We start from the raw sequence: 24,253 nt of genomic DNA on the forward strand, positions 1-24,253 counted from the left end.
GGGGTGATCCTTCTGCACTGTGACAGCCCTTCAGATATTTGTAGATCGCTATTAAGTCTCCTCTCAGACTTCTTTTTTGCAAGCTAAACATTCCCAGATCCTTTAACCCTTCCTCATAGGACATGATTTGCAGACCACTTACCATCTTGGTAACTCTTCTCTGAACTTGCTCCAGTTTGTCTGTCTTTTTTTAAGTGAGGTGCCCAGAACTGGACTCAGTATTCCAGATGAAGTCTGACTAAGGAAGAGTAGAGGGGGATAATGACCGCACGTGATCTAGACTCTATGCTTCTCTTAATAGATCCCAGAATTGTGTTTGCCTTTTTGGCTGCTGCATCACATTGTTGACTCATGTTCAGTCTTTGATCTATTAGTATAGCCAAGTCTTTTTCACATGTGCTGCTGCTAAGCCCAATTCATCCCATTCTGTATGTGGGTTTTTCATTTTTCTTGCCCAGATGTAGGACTTTGGATTTCTCCTTGTTAAATACCATTCTGTTGTTCGTAGCTTAATATCTTGAGCCCACAGGGATAATGTTTCTTCTTGTAGAGAGCACCACAAGAGTGTTGGGACTTTTATAAGCCATGCAGTGCACCCTGGGAAAAAGCTATGTAAATGAGTGATGGAATAAGCCTCTACAGTACCAGTTACTTTCTAGTATGGGATGCTATGAAGGATTACTTCAGCAGTCATTTGCATAGCTAAATACAAATGCTTTTTTGTCATTTTATATCAAATGCTAAGAAAACTGGGAAAGAAATGATTAACACAGCAGGATGTTCATTGTCATGAACTAATTACTGCGAATACATGGTGCTAAAACCATCGGCCAATACAGCAAGGGAGCTGAACTGTATAAAGCAGCCTTGGTCAGATTCACTAAAGGCAAATCAATAGAAGTCTTTGTGAAAGCATCCGGATAATAAAGGACAGATCTTAGCTCTTCTCACCAAATTCTTAAACGAAAACCATCAAATAAAGCATTTATTGTATGCAATATTTGGTGAGTGCCATATCTTCAATTTCTTGCATCCTCCTATTTCTACAGAGCAGTAGTATATCCATGTGTAGAGATGAGCGAGCACCAAAATGCTCGGGTGCTCGTTACTCAGGACGAAATTTTCGCAATGCTCGAGGGTTCGTTTCGAGTAACGAACCCCATTGAAGTCAATGGGCGACCCGAGCATTTTTGTATTTGTGTGAAAATCTGGGCAATTCAAGAAAGTGATGGGAACGAAACAGCAACGGATAGGGCAGGCGAGGGGCTACATGTTGGGCTGCATCTCAAGTTCACAGGTCCCACTATTAAGCCACAATACCGGCAAGAGTGGGTCGTCCCCCCCCCAACAACTTTTACTTCTGAAAAGCCCTCATTAGCATGGCATACCTTAGCTAAGCACCACACTACCTACAACAAAGCACAATCACTGCCTGCATGACACTCTGCTGCCACTTCTCCTGGGTTACATGCTGCCCAACCCCCCTCCCCCCTGCACGACGCAGTGTCCACAGCGCACACCAAACTGTCCCTGCGCAGCCTTCAGCTGCCCTCATGCCACACCACCCTCATGTCTATTTATAAGTGCGTCTGCCATGACGAGGAACTGCAGGCACACACTGCAGAGGGTTGGCACGGCTAGGCAGCGACCCTCTTTAAAAGTGGTGGGGCGATAGCCCACAATGCTGTACAGAAGCAATGAGAAATATAATCCTGTGCCACCGCCATCAGGAGCTGCACACGTGGGCATAGCAATGGGGAACCTATGTGCCACACACTATTCATTCTGTCAAGGTGTCTGCATGCCCCAGTCAGACTGGTAATATGTACCTTAACAGTAACCGCGTTGGTGGTAATGTGGTGGTGACTGCGGACCTGGTAGCGCGGTTGTATTTTGTTGGTTTTCGGAATGTGGCCAGGATTAAGTTGGCCGTGGCGGGGGATGTTTTTGAGGCACTACGTGTCCTCTCCACGTGTCCGTGGTTATATGCACCTTAATAGTAACCGCGTTGGTGGTAATGTGGTGGTGACTGCGGACCTAGTAGCGCGGTTTTATTTTGTTGGTTTTCGGAATGTGGCCAGGATTAAGTGGGCCGTGGCGGGGGGATGGTGGGGGGGCTCTCTTGTTGTGTCGGTAAAGGTGAAATTCTTGGACTGCCACCAGACGAACCAATGCAAAGGCATTTGCCAAGAATGTTTTCATTGTTGGAGGAGGAGGGGATGTTTTTGAGGCACTACGTGTCCTCTCCACGTGTCCGTGGTTATATGCACCTTAACAGTAACCGCGTTCGTGGGAAATGGCCTCGCCGCCATCATGTCTTTGTGAAGCCTCTGTTTCCACACCCCAGAGACATACCATTAGCAGCGGTATAGGCAGAGCCCATAATTCGTAACATTTCAGCCGTAGCATTAGGACAGGCCCCACTAACATATCACTAGCAGCATTATAGGGGGAGCACAGTATTAGTTCCATTTCAGTAATAGTAGCACTCAAGACAGGCCCCAGTAACAATTCCGAAGCAGCAGTATAGTGGGAGCGCAGTCTTCGTTCCATTTCAGTAATAGTAGCACTCAAGACAGGCCCCAGTAACAATTCCGAAGCAGCAGTATAGTGGGAGCGCAGTCTTCGTTCCATTTCAGTAATAGTAGCACTCAAGACAGGCCCCAGTAACAATTCCGAAGCAGCAGTATAGTGGGAGCGCAGTCTTAGTTCCATTTCAGTAGCTGCAGTATAGCCAAGGCCCAAGTTACATTTATGTAGCTAAAGTGTAGGCCAACCCCACACACCTTTCTGTACCATGAGTGCAGGCGAAGAACATAGAAATTGCTATGATTACACTGTAGGTGAGGGCCCAAAAAAATTGGTGTATCAACAGTACTAATGTACCTCAGTAAAAATTGGCCATGCCCAGCCAAGATGGCAGGTGAAACCCATTAATCGCTTTGGTTAATGTGGCTTAAGTGGTAACTAGGCCTGGAGGCAGCCCAGTTTAACGAAAAATTGTTTCAAGTTAAAGTTCCAACGCTTTTAAGAGCATTGAAACGTATTAAAAAAAATTTAGAAAAATTATATGAGTGAGCCTTGTGGCCCTAAGAAAAATTGCCCATTCAGCGTGATTACGTGAGGTTTCAGGAGGAGGAGCAGGAGGAGGAGGAGGAATATTATACACAGATTGATGAAGCAGAAATGTCCCCGTTTTGGATGGTGAGAGAGAACGATGCTTCCATCCGCGGGTGCAGCCTACGTATTGCTTAGGTATCGCTGCTGTCCGCTGGTGGAGAAGAGAAGTCTGGGGAAATCCAGGCTTTGTTCATCTTGATGAGTGTAAGCCTGTCGGCACTGTCGGTTGACAGGTGGGTACGCTTATCCGTGATGATTCCCCCAGCCACACTAAACACACTCTCTGACAAGACGCTAGCCGCAGGACAAGCAAGCACCTCCAGGGCATACAGCGCTAGTTCAGGCCACGTGTCCAGCTTCGACACCCAGTAGTTGTAGGGGGCAGAGGCGTCACGGAGGACGGTCGTGCGATCGGCTACGTACTCCCTCACCATCCTTTTACAGTGCTCCCGCCGACTCAGCCTTGACTGGGGAGCGGTGACACAGTCTTGCTGGGGAGCCATAAAGCTGGCAAAGGCCTTGGAGAATGTTCCCCTGCCTGCGCTGTACATGCTGCCTGATCTCTGCGCCTCCCCTGCTACCTGGCCCTCGGAACTGCGCCTTCTGCCACTAGCGCTGTCGGATGGGAAGTTTACCATCAGTTTGTCCACCAGCGCCCTGTGGTATAGCATCATTCTCGAACCCCTTTCCTCTTCGGGAATGAGAGTGCAAAGGCTCTCCTTATACCGTGGATCGAGCAGTGTGTACACCCAGTAATCCGTAGTGGCCAGAATGCGTGTAACGCGAGGGTCACGAGAAAGGCATCCTAACATGAAGTCAGCCATGTGTGCCAGGGTACCTGTACGCAACACATGGCTGTCTTCACTAGGAAGATCACTTTCAGGATCCTCCTCCTCTTCCTCCTCCTCAGGCCATACACGCTGAAAGGATGACAGGCAAGCAGCATGGGTACCGTCAGCAGTGGGCCAAGCTGTCTCTTCCCCCTCCTCCTCATCCTCCTCATGCTCCTCCTCCTCCTCCTGAACGCGCTGAGATATAGACAGGAGGGTGCTCTGACTATCCAGCGACATACTGTCTTCCCCCGCCTCTGTTTCTGAGCGCAAAGCGTCTGCCTTTATGCTTTGCAGGGAACTTCTCAAGATGCATAGCAGAGGAATGGTGACGCTAATGATTGCAGCATCGCCGCTCACCACCTGGGTAGACTCCTCAAATTTTCCAAGGACCTGGCAGATGGCTGCCAACCAGGCCCACTCTTCTGTAAATAATTGAGGAGGCTGACTCCCACTGCGCCACGCAAGTTGGAGATGGTATTTCACTATAGCTCTACGCTGCTCATAGAGTCTGGCCAACATGTGGAGCGTAGAGTTCCACTGTGTGGGCACGTCGCACAGCAGTCGGTGCACTGGCAGATTAAACCGATGTTGCAGGGTCCACAGGGTGGCAGCGTGCGTGTGTGATTTGTGGAAATGTGCGCAGATCCGGCGCACCTTTCCGAGCAGGTATGACAAGTGGGGGTAGCTTTTCAGAAAGCGCTGAACCACCAAATCAAACACATGGGCCAGGCATGGCACGTGCATGAGGCTGCCGAGCTGCAGAGCCGCCACCAGCTTACGGCCGTTGTCACACACGACCATGCCCGGTTGGAGGCTCAGCGGCGCAAGCCAGCGGTCGGTCTGCTCTGTCAGACCCTGCAGCAGTTCGTGGGCCGTGTGCCTCTTCTCTCCTAAGCTGAGTAGTTTCAGCACGGCCTGCTGACGCTTGCCCACCGCTGTGCTGCCACGCCGCGTGACACCGACTGCTGGCGACGTGCTGCTGCTGACACATCTTGATTGCGAGACAGAGGTTGCGTAGGAGGAGGGTGGTTTAGTGGAGGAAGCATACACCCCCGCAGATACCACCACCGAGCTGGGGCACGCAATTCGGGGGGTGGGTAGGACGTGAGCGGTCCCAGGCTCTGACTCTGTCCCAGCCTCCAATAAATTCATCCAATGTGCCGTCAGGGAGATATAGTGGCCCTGCCCGCCTGTGCTTGTCCACGTGTCTGTTGTTAAGTGGATCTTGGCAGTAACCGCGTTGGTGAGGGCGCGTACAATGTTGCGGGAGACGTTGGCGTGCAGGCCTGGGACGGCACATCGGGAAAAGTAGTAGCGACTGGGAACCGAGCCTATACGGCAGCATCTCTAGGCTGATCAATTTTGCAATGTGCACGTTTAACGCTTGAGCATGCGTGTGCGTGGCGTCGTACTTGCGCTTGTGCTCAAACTGTGGCGCTAGCGACGTCTGGACGCTACGCTGAGAGACATTGCTGGATGGGGCCGAGGACAGCGGAGGTGAGGGTGTGGGTGCAGGCCAGGAGACGGTAGTGCCTGTGTCCTCAGAGGGGGGTTGGATCTCAGTGGCAGGTTGGGGCACAGGGGGAGAGGCAGTGGTGCAAACCGGAGGCGGTGAACGGGCATCGTCCCACCTTGTGGGGTGCTTGGCCATCATATGCCTGCGCATGCTGTTGGTGGTGCCTCCCCAGCTGATCTTGGCGCGACAAAGGTTGCACACCACTGTTCGTCGGTCGTCAGGCGTCTCTGTGAAAAACTGCCACACCGTAGTGCACCTTGACCTGTGCAGGGTGGCATGGCGCGAGGGGGCGCTTTGGGAAACAGTTGGTGGATTATTCGGTCTGGCCCTGCCTCTACCCCTGGCCACCGCACTGGCTCGGCCTGTGCCCACACCCTGACTTGGGCCTCCGCGTCCTTGCCCGCGTCCACGTCCTATAGGCCTACCCCTACCCCTCAGCATGGTGTATTACCAGTGATTTGATTTCCCAGGCAGGAAATAAATTGGCGCAAGCCTGCTGTTAAACGTAGCTGGCTGCGTATGATTTGTTTACTATCTCCACCCACCACACACGTACACAGAACGCTGAGGACTGACAGAGGCAGGGCACATAGAATTTTTCCCTTTTTTTAAAAAGAAAAGGCCCACTGACTATATTCAATCAGATAAGAAATCTGTTCCACAGAAATGCAGTTATATGAAGTGCAGCAGAGCGGAGACTTTTCACAGGCAGCAAATAAATTGGCGCAAGCCTGCAGGACAAATAGAATGTTTCCCTTTTTGGGAAACGGAGGGCCCACTGACTATATTCAATCAGATAAGATATGTGTTGCACAGAAATGCAGTTATATGAAGTGCAGCACAGCGGTTACTTTTCCCAGGCAGGAAATAAATTGGCGCAAGACTGCAGGACAAATAGAATGTTTCCCTTTTTGGGAAACGGAGGGCCCACTGACTATATTCAATTAGATAAGATATGTGTTGCACAGAAATGCAGTTATATGAAGTGCAGCAGAGCGGAGACTTTTCACAGGCAGGAAATAAATTGGCGCAAGCCTGCAGGACAAATTGAATGGGCCCACTGACTATATTCAATCAGATAAGATATGTGTTGCACAGAAATGCAGTTATATGAAGTGCAGCAGAGCGGTTACTTTTCACAGGCAGCAAATAAATTGGTGCAAGCCTGCAGGACAAATAGAATGTTTCCCTTTTTGGGAAACGGAGGGCCCACTGACTATATTCAATCAGATAAGATATGTGTTGCACAGAAATGCAGTTATATGAAGTGCAGCAGAGCGGTCACTTTTCCCAGGCAGGAAATAAATTGGCGCAAGCCTGCAGGACAAATTGAATGTTTCCCTTTTTGGGAAACGGAGGGCCCACTGACTATATTCAATCAGATTAGATATGTGTTGCACAGAAATGCAGTTATATGAAGTGCAGCATAGTGGTTACTTTTCACAGGCAGCAAATAAATTGGCACAAGCCTGCAGGACAAATAGAATGTTTCCCTTTTTGGGAAACGGAGGGCCCACTGACTATATTCAATCAGATAAGATATGTGTTGCACAGAAATGCAGTTATATGAAGTGCAGCAGAGCGGTTACTTTTCACAGGCAGCAAATAAATTGGCGCAAGCCTGCAGGACAAATAGAATGTTCCCCTTTTTGGGAAACGGAGGGCCCACTGACTATATTCAATCAGATAAGATATGTGTTGCACAGAAATGCAGTTATATGAAGTGCAGCACAGCGGTCACTTTTCCCAGGCAGGAAATAAATTGGCGCAAGCCTGCAGGACAAATAGAATGTTTCCCTTTTTGGGAAACGGAGGGCCCACTGACTATATTCAATCAGATAAGATATGTGTTGCACAGAAATGCAGTTATATGAAGTGCAGCACAGCGGAGACTTTTCACAGGCAGGAAATAAATTGGCGCAAGCCTGCAGGACAAATACAATTTTTCCCTTTTTGGGAAACGGAGGGCCCACTGACTATATTCAATCAGATCAGATATGTGTTGCACAGAAATGCAGTTATATGAAGTGCAGCAGAGCGGAGACTTTTCACAGGCAGGAAATAAATTGGCGCAAGCCTGCAGGACAAATTGAATGTTTCCCTTTTTGGGAAACGGAGGGCCCACTGACTATATTCAATCAGATAAGATATGTGTTGCACAGAAATGCAGTTATATGAAGTGCAGCATAGTGGTTACTTTTCACAGGCAGCAAATAAATTGGCGCAAGCCTGCAGGACAAATAGAATGTTTCCCTTTTTGGGAAACGGAGGGCCCACTGACTATATTCAATCAGATAAGATATGTGTTGCACAGAAATGCAGTTATATGAAGTGCAGCACAGCGGAGACTTTTCACAGGTAGCAAATAAATTGGCGCAAGCCTGCAGGACAAATAGAATGTTCCCCTTTTTGGGAAACGGAGGGCCCACTGACTATATTCAATCAGATAAGATATGTGTTGCACAGAAATGCAGTTATATGAAGTGCAGCACAGCGGTCACTTTTCCCAGGCAGGAAATAAATTGGCGCAAGACTGCAGGACAAATAGAATGTTTCCCTTTTTGGGAAACGGAGGGCCCACTGACTATATTCAATCAGATAAGATATGTGTTGCACAGAAATGCAGTTATATGAAGTGCAGCAGAGCGGTTACTTTTCACAGGCAGCAAATAAATTGGCGCAAGCCTGCAGGACAAATAGAATGTTTCCCTTTTTGGGAAACGGAGGGCCCACTGACTATATTCAATCAGATAAGATATGTGTTGCACAGAAATGCAGTTATATGAAGTGCAGCACAGCGGAGACTTTTCACAGGCAGGAAATAAATTGGCGCAAGCCTGTAGGACAAATACAATTTTTCCCTTTTTGGGAAACGGAGGGCCCACTGACTATATTCAATCAGATCAGATATGTGTTGCACAGAAATGCAGTTATATGAAGTGCAGCAGAGCGGAGACTTTTCACAGGCAGCAAATAAATTGGCGCAAGCCTGCAGGACAAATAGAATGTTTCCCTTTTTGGGAAACGGAGGGCCCACTGACTATATTCAATCAGATAAGATATGTGTTGCACAGAAATGCAGTTATATGAAGTGCAGCACAGCGGAGACTTTTCACAGGCAGGAAATAAATTGGCGCAAGCCTGCAGGACAAATACAATTTTTCCCTTTTTGGGAAACGGAGGGCCCACTGACTATATTCAATCAGATAAGATATGTCTTCTGGCCCTGCCTACACAATTCTCTCCCTGTAGTATTACTGCAAGGCGCAATGCTCTGCAGACAGCCGATTTTGAAAAGAAAAAAATATGCAACACTGCTAACAGCAGCCTGCACAGTACTGCACACGGATAGATGTGGCCCTAAGAAGGACCGTTGGGGTTCTTGAAGCCTACACTCACTCCTAACACTCTCCCTACCTAACCACAACTTCTGTCCCTGGACTATTACTGCAAGGCGCAACGCTCTGCAGACTGCCGATTTTGAAAAAAAAAAAATTTGTGCAACACTGCTAATAGCACCCTCCACAGTACTGCACACGGATAGATGTGGCCCTGAGAAGGACCGTTGGGGTTCTTGAAGCCTACACTCACTCCTAACACTCTCCCTACAGCAGCACCAGCAGCAGCACTTTCCCTCAGCTAACTCACAAGACATCTGAGGCGAGCCGCGGGAGGGGCCGACTTTTATACTCGGGTGACATCTGATCTCCCCAGCCACTCACAGCAGGGGGGTGGTATAGGGCTTGAACGTCACAGGGGGAAGTTGTAATGCCTTCCCTGTCTTTCAATTGGCCAGAAAAGCGCGCTAACGTCTCAGAGAGGAAACTGAAAGTAACCGAAACATCGCGTGGTACTCGTTACGAGTAACGAGCATCCCGAACACCCTAATATTCGCACAAATATCAAGCTCGGACGAGTACGTTCGCTCATCTCTATCCATGTGATGTCTAACGGCTGCCAGGTTCTGTTTCTGGCTGATGGCATGATGCCAGGCTGATATCCTCCTATTGGGCTTGTAACAACAATTAAGACTCTAATGCGTGATCTTGGACAGGTTTAGCCAAAACATGAAAACATTGGCCTCCAACCAATTCTTATTACTATCTAGATTATAAAGTTGGTTTGTCATCACTCAGATTTATAGTAAAATACAGTAAGCAATTATTCAATAAGCAGCTGTTATGTGTTTTACTGACAATTAAGATGTCTTCTGATGTCTTTCATGTCTTAAAGAAGTTTCCTAAAAGGAATAAGAGAAATTCCAGCTGAATGCTATTACCCATTTAGCTACTGACAACAAATGAGTTTAAGTTTTGGTAAGGGGATTCTAGAGATAGCAGTATTAAAAGGGCTTTCCAGAATAAAAAAAACTTACTTAGGACAGGGAATTAAATAAAATAATATACTATGCAGTACTCACCCATTAAATGTCCTGCCGCTGCAGCGCAGCAGCTCCAGTGCCCGCTGCTCCAGTCCCGGAAGCTCTTGCAGTTGTAATGTGCATTCATTATTTATGTTACCACTGCTGCCAATCATTGGCTTTAACGGTGATGTTGCCATGTAAAGTACATAATTGCTGAGGACAGTGACTCGCTGCGGTGGTCATATGAATGATGAATGGCACATAACTTCTGCAGGATCTTTCCAGAACTGGAATAGAAGTATCAGAAAATCCCTTTAAGAAGTTTGGACTAGGGACTTAGGCCTCATGTCCACGGGGAAAATCAGATCCGCTGCAGATTCTACATGTAGAATCTGCAGCGGGTCCCTCCTGCCCCGCGGACATGAGCGCTGAAAAGAAGAATTTAAAAGCATTTACCTATCCGTAGCGGGCGGCGAAACTCTGCTCTTCCTCACGGCCGGATCTTCATTTTCGGCCGGCGGATGAATTCCTTACGCCGGCGGCACATCGCCGGCACGTCGTCGACGTGCCGCGCGCATGCGCCGGGCACATCCGCCGAGCCGAAGCAAGGGAGATGCGGCCGTGAGGAAGAGAAGAGCTTCGCGGTCCGCTGCGGTGAGTAAATGCTTTAAATTCCTATTTTAGGTCTCCCGCGGATCCGGACGGCTTCCATAGGCTTCAATAGAAGCCCGCGGGAGCCGACCCCGCGGGAGACCCGCACGAAAATGGAGCATGGTCCAGATTTTTTCATGCTCCATTTTTTTTTAAATGCCTTTTATTGACGATCCGCGGGTATTTATCTACCCGCGGGTGGTCAATGCATCCCTATGGGGTGCGGATCCGCGCGCGGGAGATCCGCTGCGGATTTTAAATCACATTTTGCCCGTGGACATGAGCCCTTAGAGTAACTGGAATTCATATTTTTGTGAAAAGCAGTCTTTCTATATGAGACCAGTGGCACTGAGCTACGGGGATTGCCTTAATATGTGATACAAGGTACTTAAGAAATATATGAAATGATCTCAGTAATGCAGCCACCTGTTATTTTAGGTTTATTGTTCTAATGTTCTTTTGAGTAGTGTTGATTTTCTAAAAATTACTGTGAATTGGGGTGGCGGATCCGGCTCCCATTGCAGTGTGTGCGTATATTGCTAACACTCTTTCCTTTTATTGCTGGGGTCTTAGGTTCAAATCACATCAAGAGTAAGACTTGCTTGGACTTTGAAAAACTCCATCCAGGTGTTGCTCTCGGTCAGATTTGAGCCTACTGCTCCAGGACTGCAGCACTGCTAGCAATAGAGCCAGCATACTTGTCCATTGTACTCCCGATGAGGAATGCAGTAACAAGAATCAACACAAAGAGAACATAAAAATAAACAGATGTTGTATTTGGTCAGATTTGAACCTACAACCCCAACTCTGCAAGGTAGCAGTGCTAACAAATGAGTCATCACACCTATGCTTTTTTGCTCCAGAGGAGGAGAAGAAAAGGAAAAAAAACACACAAGGGAAACATAAAAACTTCCAAATGTTGCAATTGGATAGAAGTAAACCTAGAACTCCCGCAAGACGACATTGCAAATGACTGAGTCACCATAACTGTTCTTCCTTCTCCTTGCTCTTCATTTTCCTTCTTCTTCCTTGTATGGTGGAGAAGGAGAAAAAAAAGAAAGTAAAGGAAAAGATCAATTAGGGGAAGGAATAGTAGGAGAAGAAAAAGCATAAGAAGTAGAACTGGTATAGCTTTAGGCTAGCTTTTTTTTCATCTTTTTTCAGAACAGATAGGACTTTACTTTTTTCATCATTTTTTCACACATATTATTGGTCTTATTTGTGTTTCTTTTATAATTACTAGTTTTTAGGCCGACTGCACAGGAACGGGTCACATTCTGTGTACCTGCTTTCTCCTTTCACCAGCTGTACTGCGGATTTTCCACACTGTGAACCATCGGACATGCACAGTACAGTTATTTTTTGTTTTTTTAATCCCGGCTTTTCCCGTGTCATCGTTAGGCGAAGACGTGGAATCCGCGACCTTTTAACAATGTCATTGCAGAAGGGCCGTTGGGTTGGATGGCTTCCATTGATTTCAATGAAAGCTGTCCATGCGGAATCCACACAGAAATGGAGCATGCTGCAATTTTTCCTCCGCAAATGGAAAATCGCAATTGATTTCCACTCGTGTAGAGGAAAATGCGTTTTGCAGTAGCATGATATGCGTGGTATATGCTGCAGAATCCAGAGGTAGATGCTCACTCTAGATTCCACAATGCAAATCCGCCCGTGTGCTGCCGGCCTTAGACTGTTACAAAGAATAAAAACACTGAATTTTACAGGTGAAAACAGCCCTTATGATATCTCTTTTGACCCAGCAACTGTAATTTCCTGCTGTCTCTATTGTGTACATACCACTCATTAAGCATTACGTATACAGAGAACAAGAAGGCAGAAAAAGTTAAGAAAAAACTCTGCCTTCTCTACTTGGTGCCCTGCGGTCTCTGTGGCTGCACAATTTTCCCATGTTCGCCATTAAATCACACGTAGACTATCATTACAGGGTTAAATGTAGTTTGGATCAATTGTTAGTTATGCCCATAAGCAATAGGTAGCTGGTGTTTGAACAATCCTTTGACTGATATTAGCCCCAAATCGCCTATTAAAATATGTATTCAATAGGGAGGACCATGTGGCTGCCTAATACTTCTGTTACTACTTATCTCTAAGGGAAACAATATGATCCCATAAAACATTTATCACTTATCTGCAGGATAGGTAGTACATTTATGAGTCTTGGGTGTTCAACCACTGAGACTCTGGAAAAACTTTAAAAAATGTCTTGAGTTGAGGGATTGGGTGCTAGTGGTGGTGTTTTTACACCACATATGGTGCAGTACAGATAATATGTTAACTTAATTTCGTGACTCCGTACAATTACAGCAATATCAAATTTATATATTTATCTATATATTTATATATATATATCTTCTGATCCATATAAAATCTTTATTTTTCCATCATTGCAGTTAAGTGAGGGCTTCTGGACTGACACGTAGTTTCCATTGGTGCAATATTGGGGTAAAACAACTTTTTGTTCACTTTTTATAAAGTTTTTTTCTTGAACATGGACTGCCCAAAAACGCATTTCTAGCATTGTGCATTATTTTAATAGATCTGACTTTTGAAGACATGACATTGCCAAATATGTTTTTTGTTATGACTTTCCTTATGTTAACAATGGGGTAAAGGGTGGTTTAAACCTTTACTATTTTAATTTTTTATAATAATTAAAAAATCTTTATTTACCTTAGTTTTACTTATTTATTAGTCCCCATAAAGGGCTTGAAACTTTAATTGTTTGATCGCGTATACAATATACTGCAATACTTCAATCCTGCAGTGTATTATATTTTTTTCAGGCATTCTATTAAGCCTTGCACCAGGCAGGGCTCAATAGGAAAAAATGCATTGCAGGTCTGGGAGCCTTCACAAATGACTCGTATATAATGATGTCATCACAGGGGAACCTGTTTAGGCACAGAAGAAGCCCCTCCTTCTGTTAGGACATTTTAATGCTGCTGTCAATGCTGACAAAGGCAACTGGATCGTTAATTGCTGAAATCAGAATTATTTCCAATTTTTCCACCTGCAGCTGGATGTCAACTTTTAAACACAGGCACAACTCTTAAAACTACATGCAGATCTATGTAGGTCAGATGTCACCAAAGTGTTAAAAGAACACTAAACTAGAAAATGTACATGACATTTTTTAAAAACACTTTCTCTCTTAATCTTCTCTCCTTTAATGTGATTTTTTGTCATTTTCATTGTGTACATTTTATGTTCATCCATGAGGGCTAATGGGTTGCCAAGTAACTGGGTACCTAACAGTTAAACTCACTCTAGGGATATACAATAAAAAAATTTAAATAAAAGCGTAAAAAAATGTCTGGGTAAAACAAAACTATACAAAGTCCAGTGTTACCCCGATACATTTACCATGTACTAGTAGTTGATACCAGCTTTACCCTGCACACCTCATAAGTGACTGCAGCACCATTATATCCAGTGATCACAGGTGAAGTCCCTTCTGACTGGATTCATTCACTTTCTCTTTTCTTCTGTATTCACCGAAAACAATACAAACATCTTTGGCCCCTTGCTTTTCGAGCACCCTCCTTACATTATCCACACCTCTGCACCAGGGGCGTAACTAAAGGCTCAGGGGCCCTGATGCAAAACGTGAGCTGCCCCCCCCCCCCTCTATGTGTATCTGTACCTGTACCCATACCTAAACCATGCTGCACAGAGACATAACTTGAAGCTTCTGGGCCCCAATGCAAAACCTGTAACAGGGTCCCCAACTATAATGCTTTATTCATAGTACTGGGCTCCCTATATGGAGAAGAGAGTCCTTATGGGCCCCCTAAGGCTCCTGGGCCCGGGTGCAACCGCATCCCCTGCACCCTCTATAGTTACACCCCTGCTCTGCACAATCTGCCCATGCATAATGCTCCAGATATTAAGTAGGCAGCACACAATAAGTGGTCTTTTTAACATATCTCACACAATAAAAGAAAATAGTGCCTTCTTTTATGCCCTCATACAGTAATAATGCATCCCTCTTGTGCTCCCTTCTGTAATACTGTGTCCCAGGAAATCAGCCATCTCCCCTTCATTATAATTACTAACCTTTGCCTTGCTGTAACATAATGGGCAGGAACAGGAGCGTCTCCCCTTCTACCTTGTCTGCAGTAGTTGTTAAGCTTCATTGCCTCGGTTAAGTCCCCTTCAGTTAGCGGAAAATTAGTCAAGTTGGGAAGAAATTAATTCCCATTTTTCTATTATTTGTTTGAAGAACACGTGGGAAATGTTGCAGACTGTCTCCTGAATACTTCTATCAGTCATTTCTAAGTGTAATGTTCCTTTAAGGCTAGCTATACATTTCCGTGCGGCTGTCCTGCTCTATCCTTACTGGAGTGGGAACTAATAATATATTAAGAAGTTGCTGTTTCTGCAATTGTCTGATAGTGTGTGCTTAATTTGTAGCCCCCACAGGTATAGGTACTGGGATATTACATTGTAGACTTTGAAGCCTGGTTGAGCTTAAGAGACTTGTGTCTTTCTGTAACTACAATAACAATGTAACTAGGAGGATTATTTGTAGGAACATAGAGCAGCCAACATGTTACTCTTCCTTCTTTCACTGTTGTTGCATGGATTAGTGCCAGTTCTACTCGCCGTAGAATGCTTCTACTAAGCAGCGAGCAATCATAAAGTAATCATGGATGTTCTCTTTGTCACCAATTTCTCACTTGTCAATGTGTCATAATACCTTAGTCATTCCTGTGCTATTACCAATGTGTTCAGCCAATACTGTTATACTAACTAGAATGAAAAAAAGTGATTGGACCTGATGCCAACTTATTATTTTTTTCCACAATACTTTAATTTTGCATTGTGGGCTGCCCTACTCACGGTCTTAACTGATCATTGAGTTCTCTATTACTACTTATTATTCTTTTGCAAGGGCAGATCTGCCCATGATAAAGAACACCAACCAACAATGAGCATGTTGGCTAGTGCCCGTTCCCTTCATATGAAAGAGCAAACTATCTGCACTATGGAGACAACTACTGATGAGCGAGCATACTCGCTAAGGGTAATTGCTCGAGCGAGCATTGCCCTTAGCGAGTACCTGCCCGCTCAAGAGAAAAGGTTCGGGTGCCAGTGGCGGGCAGGGAGCTGCGGGTGAGAGCGAGAGCAGGGAGGAACGGAGGGGTGATCTCTCTCTCCCTCTCTCCCCCCCGCTCCCCCTGCTGATTGCCGCAACTCACCGCTCCCCCGCGCCGCCACCCGAACCTTTTCTCTCGAGCGGGCAGGTACTTGCTAAAGGCAATGCTCGCTCGAGTAATTGTCCTTAGCAGTATGCACGCTCATCTCTAGAGACAACCAATTTTTAATACAATCCTTCGTCCACATACAGCTGTCATTGACTGGCTGCACATCTCCTTGTTTACATGGAGATATGTGCAGCTAACCAGAGAGCATCTCTATGTTCACCTAAACTACATGGTAAACTGATGAGCGAGTTCGTTTGTTGGCTGATCACTTCTCCTTTTACATGGCCTGATTGTCTGGTGAACAGGTGTTCATAGGAACATTTGGGCCAGATAATTGGCCTATGTAAAAGGATATTTGGGCAGTGTTAGACTGGAATACAAAGAGCCCACCAATGAATTGATTCTGAGGACCATTATCCATCTATACAATATTAATGCATTTTTAGCTTTAGGACTCCTTCACACTGGCAATCGAAACTTTGCCGCGAGAAAAAAGCTTGAAAATCTCAATTGTGTACAGGCATTTTTTGGGCGTCAGCGATGCTTTTTCTTGAGAATAATCTCGCATCCCAATGCTGCTGCCTGCGATAAAATTGCATGATTAGAAGTCAACAATACTTTCTAATGTTAAAAACGCATCACGCGAAAATTGGAAGTTTGTGCACTGCGATAAAAAGGAGGCTCCATAGGAAACATAGGCAATGAAAAAAAAAAACGCAAAATACAGAAAGATAGGACATGCTGTGATATTTTTCTTATCGCAACATCACAGCAGTGAAAACATCGCAAATGGGAATGAGACCATTGAAAATCATTGGTTTCATAATTCTGCGTTTTTACTCACTCTTGCATCGCGCAAACATCACATGATTTTATTGCAAATGTGAAGGCACCCTAGTGTTGAATTATCTTTACATTAAAAAGAGCAGTTTGCAATATTGTGAAGTGTAGCTTTTTTTATACATACCGAATGTATATACACAGATACTGTAACTCAGTCAAGCTTACTATATAGATATGGTATATAGATATAGATATGATACCAGAATCAAGCTTACTACATAGATATGATACCAAAACCAAGCTTACTACATAAATATGATACCAGAGCCAAGCTTACTACATAGATATTTCACTGAAATGAAGCTTACTACATAGATACAAAAACAGAACAAAGGTTTCTACCTAGATAGGTGTTAGATCTACTATTGAGACTAACTTCTCTTTCTCTGGTTCTGGCAAACGCGGGTGTCGTCCTGCTCTCCTTGTAACATGAGCTTATAATTATTTACCTTCTTCTGGCAGACCTTTGCTAATCCCCCCCCTATATAGCTGAGCTGGGACTTCCTTTCAGTGCTTCAGTGTTGTTGTGAGCTCTGCTCTCTTACTTCCTGCTTAGCCCTGCTTCTGCAGTTATTGTGTTAGCATCCAGTGTCACATACAGCAAGGCGAGGGGAAGGAGGGAAGGCCTTAGATTGTGGAGTAACTGGTACCCAACTTTCCGAGACACCGGACAAGCGACCATGAGCCACAGCCACTATTCTTATGCATGGAGTCTCGCGGGTTACTATGGGGCATTCTTCACGTATGTAACCTCCAGGTGGCTGACAATTTGTGGTCCGTGAGCTCCCACTTTTAAAGGACCCCTCAGTGCACACCTTCTTCCCGCCCCCTCTGAGATCACACAGAGAAGGCAGGGTTGGGCTTTTAGGAACTCATAAAAAGCATAATTCCCTACTTTCAGTCAAATCTTCACATGCGGCTAACTGATCGGAAATATAAGCCCGGCAAATTTCTAGTCATGATTTTACCTACGCCCTGAGTTCACACATGAGTGCTTCGGGTAATTCTCGGTTTCCGAGCATTCTGCAAAGATTAGAGTCCCGGCATCTTATTTGCGGTGATGCGACATTTCACAAAATATCCTTGGCAGTGGGCTGTGACGTACAGATCTTTCATAATTTCTAAATTACATTTTTTCTTTGTCTTTAGAGCCAGTTCTTTTGTAAACTTTTGGCTCCAAAAGTTATCAGGTCTGGCTATGGTCTTCAGGAAATGGGGCAGAGAACTATTGGCTCCTGAAGGGCCAATTCCTTTCCTTATCTTCTAATATAAACATTTGCAAGTCCTGGCTTAAGAAGGGCTGTAGGACATCAGAGACCCCCTGGGGGGAGTGTAACAGCCTTTGCTGAAGTCTACTTCAAAGGTATTTTAGCACTCAGCTTTCCTGGATGCTGAAAAGCATTTAACCCTTACACAGCAGTTTGCCAAACCACATGGAACTAAGGTGGCCACCTCATCCTGCATGGGCTAACATAACACTGGACATTGAGACACACACAGAATGTCTAACAGGCTAAATCTTTACAATATCTATTTAACTATATATATATATATATATATATATATATATATATATATATATATTATCTATCTACCTGTTTAATATCTATCATCTATCCATCTATCACCTCATCTTGTAAGGTAAATAAATAAAACCGGGGTCAGATTAGCGCTCCACCAAATGTCTGATAAACACGAAAGTGAATAAAATTAGCGGGACTTACCCGGTACTTAGTAGGGTTCCATGTGAGGAAACCCCACTAGTACCTCCATGTCCTGACAAAGGCTCTGGGAGAACGGTCCGAAACGCATTGCATATCCAATAAAAAAAGTTTACCTCATATATGATAAAAGAACTTCATGGTCCATCCTTGGAAGCGCTGGGTTTTTTCCTTGATTTAACTTAGCTACTAATCTAGTAAGGGCAAATTCAAAGAGGAAGGATGTCAACTCGGCTTTCTCAGTGTCCTCAAAGGCAGCTGATTGATACTGGACAGCTGGGGGGACACTTTATTCATCTCTTTATATTACATCCAGAGCCCTGCGCTTGGTTATTCTTCCATCCTTGCATCCTTCTGTCTGCAGTCTTCCACTGTTCCTTAGTGTTATGCTTGTAAGCCTGTTTCTCCCTCTGTTTCTTTACTCCTTCTGATGCTGTTCTGTCTTTTGTTTTATAGGTGTTCTATCCTGTCAGGGTCAGCTAGCGCCTAGAGAAAGACCATGGGGTCGTCCTTATTGGGACATCAACCCTGCTTATAGGCAGGGTCTTCCTTCATACTAGCTCTAGTTATGATCCCTGGACTGGCTTTGAGCCATCTGGTATCTTACTTCACTCATGTGCTCACTCAAGTCTTGCTGTGATACAAAAAAATCTGCAATATCGTCCATTGTTTTCCTTGGCCTGGCGGCAGTTGCATTGGCCCCATTGAAATCAATGGGAGAAGATCGTGAAACAGCCTAGGAATTCCCCATGGCGAGTAGAGAGAAGGGGTGGAGCTACAAGGGACCTATGACATATCTCCCCATATTTGGAGTGATAGGGGGTGCAGAATCATTAGGCAGCATAGAAAATTTAGAAGAGCAATTTCTGCACCATGTGAAGGAGATTTCTTTTCCATATGCTTGTACTGCCTGTGTGAAGGCAGCCTAATTGACTTTCAATCGCTATCGATATGTCACTACCTAAGTCATAAAAGAATCATAAACTGTAGAATGGCTAAAGATACTTCATTGTGTATCACTAGTGCTAGAGATCCCTGTGTGATAATACAGTATTAGCTTATACCCTATGCATCAGTGCAGTGCAAACATGAGCTACCGTATATGCTAATGCCATGTATAAAAAAAAGCTAATGACAAGGTTATACCTGTGCAGGTGAACTGTAGCAAGGATAACATTAGGGTTTATGGTTGATTTATTTAGTTGATCTATGTGCTGTTTATCTATTATGAGATTATATATACACATTATATAAATATCTACCAAAAACATTTATTTCTCCAGATTATTTCTGGGTTGTGCTAACACTGCTGCAAATAAGGGAGATGGAACAATACCTCTGCAGCGCCACCTATTGGATGTCAGTATTCCTTCAAATCAATATACAACTTTTTAACAAGTCTATGAAACAATGATTGGGAATAGGAAACCAACCCAAAAAACCATACACAGAGAGCTGGTTCGGGGGGGGGGGGGAGGGGTTTGCCCCTCATCAGTGTGCAGTAGGTTTCTGGCTTGTCTGTTGAGAGGCCTGTGATGTGGGTCATGAGGTGTGTTGTCTCTCCTTAAGAAGAGCGCCCAAAAAGTGTGGGGACACATAGGGAGTTCACACTTCTGGTATTTAAGACAAGATCCCAGTCTGCAGCAGAGTGACCCGGGCTGGGAACAATGTTTTTGCTATATGGGTTGCCCTATAAAAATGCCGCATAAATATAAAAAGATACTGAAATTAGATTTTGATCTTGAGCAAAAGTAGAGAGTCTGTATGTAGGAAGACGTCTGAGTGACTTTACTGTTTTCAGAACTACCATTAGGTTAGTTTCAAGAGAACCTCTTGTGGTTGTACTGTACTGGACTTAGATCAACATAGTGTTCCATGTTGATCTAGGTTTGGATCAGGAGAACTGCAGAAGGTCTGGTTATTATGGTCATAATATTGTATTATGGTCTTTTGTAATTTACTTTATGCAAAAGATCTATTAATTAGCCCCTTCAGGAGTGAAGTATTTTCAGTTTTTTATTTTTGCTTTTTTTATCCACGCCTTCCAAGAGCCATAACTTTCCATTCACATGGCTATATGAGGGCTTGTTTTTTGTGGTACAAGTTGTATTTTTTAATGGTACCTTTTAAGGTACCATATAGTGTACAGAAAAACTTTAAAAAAATTAAGTGTGGAGAAATTTTTAAAAAATGCAATAGTGACATTTTTGGGAAGGTTGTGGATCAGTATGATTACGGTGATACCAAGTTAGTTGGTTAATGCTTTTCTATTTTGAATAAGTAAATACATTTTTTCCTTAACCCCAAAAGGCCGGGTTGTTTTGGTGCTAAAGGACCAGGCACTTTGTAGTGCTTTTACCCATGTGTTGGTTTGATTGGCTGCCCTATTTTTGTTCAACTACCAACATTATGTTTCTTGTGTTTTTTTTTCCAGTGACATATAGGTTATTTTCGATATCTTTTTTTGCTGACTCTTTTTAGTTTTATTAGGAGTAAAAAGCTAAAAAAAAATGAAAATTTTTTTTTTTATAGTTGTTTATTATTAAAATTAGTATATTTATGCTAAATGAAAGTACAGGAATGGGTTCATCATTTTGTTTCAGACGCTTTGGTATATAATTTGTATAGTCTTAGATTACAGGGAGAATATGGCAACAGATTTGTAACTATTTTTTTTTTTACCATCTATGACCCCCATGATGTCATATAAGACCTCTGGGGGTCATTAACATTGCCTTTTTTCTTATTTCATACTTTTCCACTGTAGCTAAGGCATCCATAGGAGCCCCAGTTACATGGGAAAACATTCCCCTGTAATGACAATAGTCACTAAACGGGGCATGAGATCCCCATATAGACCAAAAGCACCAAATAAATTCTCCTAGCTGGAAGAACAGGGAAACCTCTAGAGCCCTGTCTATAGCATCCGACTTAGGTGGTGAAACATGTTGGGGGAACTCTGTTCTACCTTTTAATACCAGTATTAGACCGCAAGCAATTTCTATCCTATGCTATTAACCCTTTGGGTCATTGCTATTACTTAGAATATAGGTAGTCAGTCATGCAGCTCCCCTCTGTGTTAAATGCTGGAGGATGGTGTGGCAGGTTCTGACAATCCTTTAGTCAGATGCTATAGGCAGCGCTCTGGAGGCTTCCCTGTACCTCCAGCTAGGAGAATTTAAAGGGATCCAATTCCTAGTTAATGCTTAAGGCAAGAATATTTTTTATTTGGATTATAATAGGACTGGATTAGATTCTGAGCTTATTTCCTTTTTTTTTGTTTTTTTGATACTTTATTATTGGTCGAGATTGAAGCCCAGGACCAAGTGCCGTATATTTACCATGCTTGGTCCGTAAGGTGTTAAACAAAAATTGCTTTCCATCATCATATTCTGATAATTTTAAAATATCATAGACTAATCATTTTCTCATTTTCCATTAATTGGGCTATGTGAGAGCTCTTTTTTTACAGGGTGAGTTTTTCCAACTCTGATATAGCGCCCCTTTTACCCATAACAGCAACGAGTTATACGTGAGCAGACAGCCTATCCCACACCTTATGTACCCACCAAGCTACCCCATGATACATCACTTCCTTCATGGGCTACGTGCTACCAACATCTAAAGTAGGATTGGGTCATAATAATGTGACTCAACTGTGTATATAACTTAAGCCAGGGTTAGTTTAACGAGGTTTGTTCCTGTGGTTGTCAATATGTAAATCCTTTCTGAGGAATAGTTATTGAGAACATGAATGAGTCCTCTGAGGGGAACTTGAATTCCATAACAAACATTTTACTTTTAAATGGCATACTCAGTACACCTTCCTGTGATAACATTACTAAGTTTAGAAATGTGTTTTCATCTTACAAACTGCTGAAGGGCTCACGTTTTCTTGCCATGTAGGTGCATGTCTATGTTAATGAGCTGTGCGCCCAACTTGTTAAAAATGTTTTGAGAGAAAAATATCATGATTAATGTGTATCTAAAGTGGTATCTTTCCAATGAGTGCAATGAAAGGGGTTTCTAGGTTTGTGACCTTTAGAAATATCCTGTTCCAGCAACAAAGTATCATCATATCATCACTGTATAGTGACAGTATCCAAATATATGCTATCTCTCTCTCTCTATCTCATATCTATCTATCTATCTATCTATCTATCTCTCTATCTCCTATCTATCTATCTATCTATCTATCTATCTATCTATCTATCTATCTATCTATCTCTCTATCTCATATCTATCTATCTATCTCATATCTATCTATCTATCTCATATCTATCTATCTCTCTATCTCATATCTATCTATCCATCTCTCTCATATCTATCTATCTCATATCTATCTATCTAGCTATCTATCTATCTCATATCTATCTATCTATCTATCTCATATCTATCTATCTATCTATCTCATATCTATCTATCCATCTCATATCTATCTATCTATCTATCTATCTATCTATCTATCTATCTATCTATCTATCTATCTCATATCTATCTATCTGAAATATATATGGGGGAGCGCTCACTGAGAATGTGCTAAGGATACAGTTGTCTGACGAGTTAGACTTCTACGGTCAAAAAGTCCAATCTTCTCAGAGAAGACCAAAGGTTAAAGGTGCTCCAAGGAAATCTCACATCATTTGTGAGATGGCAGCCAGAGGAAACTCCATTCACATGGTGAGGGAGACAAATATATTGCAAGGCAAAAAAGAAAAATTCCACAGCGCTCACACCAGACTGTGTATACAAAAGAGTAGATGAAAGGATAGGACTTACTTAGTGGAGGCGCCTATGACCAAGGCGCCTCCCAATCCAGGATAACTTATCCCACAGTGATGAAAACCAGCGGCAGCGGAGATATTTTCACAACTTTTAATGTGTGCAATGTTAAAATACACAAGTGTCTTGAAAAAGGCCTCTCGGCCGAAACGCGTTGTGTATTTTAATATTGCACACATTAAAAGTTGTGAAAATATCTCCGCTGCCGCTGGTTTTCATCACTGTGGGATAAGTTATCCTGGATTGGGAGGCGCCTTGGTCATAGGCGCCTCCACTAAGTAAGTCCTATCCTTTCATCTACTCTTTTGTATACACAGTCTGGTGTGAGCGCTGAGAAATTTTTCTTTTTTGTCTTGCAATATCTATCTATCTATTTATATCTGTCTATCTATCTATCAATCTATCTATCTATCTATCTCCTATCTCATATCTATCTCACATCTATCTGTCTAATATCTATCTATCTATCTATCATCTATTTATCTCTGTCTAATATCTATCTATATACCTCATATCTATGTATCTATCTATCTATCTATCTATCTATCTCATATCTATCTATCTATCTATCTATCTATCTGTGTATCTCATATCTATCTATCTATCTATCTATCTCATATCTATCTAGTTTGAAACCTCTGTCACTGATTTCCATTTAGCTATTTTGTCCTTTAAATTCCAACAAAATGCTATCTGGAAATCAAATGGTCAACACATTACAGTCAATATATAATATTATAGTCAATATATTATATTGTAGTCAATGGGGGGGGTCCGTTCGGTGCAGTTCAGTTCCATCATAAGACTGAACCATTAGACCACAGGGTACCATTTTCCTGCTCCCAAACAAAGCAGGAAAACAGAACTTCTCAACGCTGATTTGAGTCCTAACATTGAATATTTTAAAGTAGTTATCCCTTTGTGCGAGGGCCCCCAGTAATCTGTTATAAACTGTATGAAAACCTAGAAGCGAGTATTCAATTATCCAGCAGTGCTATCATAGCGAAAATGAAACGTAGTACCTGTGGAAATTAAAAGGCTGTCTATGTAATTCGTGAATATGCTGAGCCCCCCAGAGTAAGAGATGCAGTTTGCTGTCACTCTCTGCTTTAGCCAATAAGGGAGATGGAACAATACCTCTGCAGCGCCACCTATTAGAAGGAAGCATTTCTGCAAGTCAATGTTAGACTCTTTAT

The sequence above is a fragment of the Eleutherodactylus coqui genome, chromosome 1 (assembly GCF_035609145.1).
Source record: "Eleutherodactylus coqui strain aEleCoq1 chromosome 1, aEleCoq1.hap1, whole genome shotgun sequence".
Lineage (NCBI taxonomy): Eukaryota > Metazoa > Chordata > Amphibia > Anura > Eleutherodactylidae > Eleutherodactylus > Eleutherodactylus coqui.